Genomic DNA, 1,584 nt, shown 5'->3' with positions numbered 1-1,584 from the left:
GCTTTTAACATGTGGGCCTTGTGAATGAAATCAACCATAACAACAACAGAAAATCACCCTTTTAAGGACGGGAGAAGGTGGACAGCACATCCCATTGATTTTTTTGGTAGTTTATATAAAGATGAAGCTTAATTGTCCCACTTTACCATTAACTAATTAAGGATAACCCAAACATTAAAAGTAGGTATTATTGAATCAGTGAGGCGTGTGGCGCAGTGGACTAGTGTGTTGGAAACAGGGGAGCACAGGTTCAAACCCCACTGCAGTCAGCATGTCGTTGTGTCCCGGGTAAGACAATTCACGACTGTGTGTGTGTGTGTGTGTGTGTGTGTGTGTGTGTGTGTGAGAGAGATAAAGAGAGGCCTACTTGTTGCAGCGTTTCTGTTTTTCTACTCATAGCTTACATTTTTCTAGCATTAAAGTATTTTCACTCCCCTCAGTTCACAGATCAGTCGGTAGCCCTGCGTCCCCCCCCCCCCTCTGGCCTCGGGGAGACCATTTAAAGAGCCCTAGATCTCAGTGCCAGGCCCGACCTGCCAAAGAATCCTGCCTTTCAGGAACGTGGAGGAGCAGGAAAGTCATGTCACAGTGCCCACAGAAGTCTCTGGAACAATTTAGGGGGCTGTTTGTATTAAGGATGCTGGAAATAAAACAGCTTCTCTTTTCTATTTTTTTCAAACCACAAGAAAAACAACACTTTTGGGTGCTCAAGTTTCATAATACTCAACTCCTCTCCTCTTATCATACAGAGAAAATCACAAAAATGTTGGACATTACACGATAACTGTACACACACACACCAGGGCTCGACATTAAGGACTGCCCGATGGCCCGGGGCCATCTAGTATTTAGCTCGGGCAATGAAGCCTCACCTGCTGGTTGCCCGATCGGGCAATCTATTATGCCAGTATTATGCAGCTCGCGGATCCAGTAATGAGTAACCCGACAGTAAAACTAAACATATCTATAACTAGTTTAGGTAGTTTGAGAGGTAATTAAAATAGCTACGTGTGATATTCTAACCTGAAGTGTGTGTTTTGTTCCGCTCACCGCTGCATGTGATCATGCAGAGCTGCGTGTCGACTCGTCAGCAGCAGCTGATCTCTCTCTCCCGTCAGATTAGACTTCACTCGCGCTTATGTCCATATCGATGAGATCCAGCTAGTTTTAGCTAATGATATGACTACCTGCTTATTAAAAGACACCTAAACAATAAGTGTCGCTATGCAACCGGGTGAGGCCACAAAGTATAGCGCAGCATTATGCATTTGTTTACATGCCCACCGGAACCCCGAGGCATTACCAACAGATCAACGCACAATCAACCCATACAGGACATCTCTTTCTCCACATTAAGTGTTAGACATTAGAATTGACTATTCTTGTCTGTCACATACTCTTCTTCTCTGTCACATAAGTGGCGCAACTGAAGCGGTATTGCGCTAAAGGGGAATTATTTTGACCGAAGAGATTTCGATTTGCCGGCTAACGGGAACTCGGGATGCTCGGCTCCTCTCGACTGCTGCTCGGGTCTGCTCGGTCAGCTTCCGGATGAGGAAGCATTCATTCGACCAACTTACAGTA

This window comes from Notothenia coriiceps, unplaced genomic scaffold (genome assembly GCF_000735185.1).
Source record: "Notothenia coriiceps isolate Sejong01 unplaced genomic scaffold, NC01 NC01_scaffold00037246, whole genome shotgun sequence".
NCBI lineage: Eukaryota > Metazoa > Chordata > Actinopteri > Perciformes > Nototheniidae > Notothenia > Notothenia coriiceps.
Note: the sequence above shows the minus strand (reverse complement) of the source record.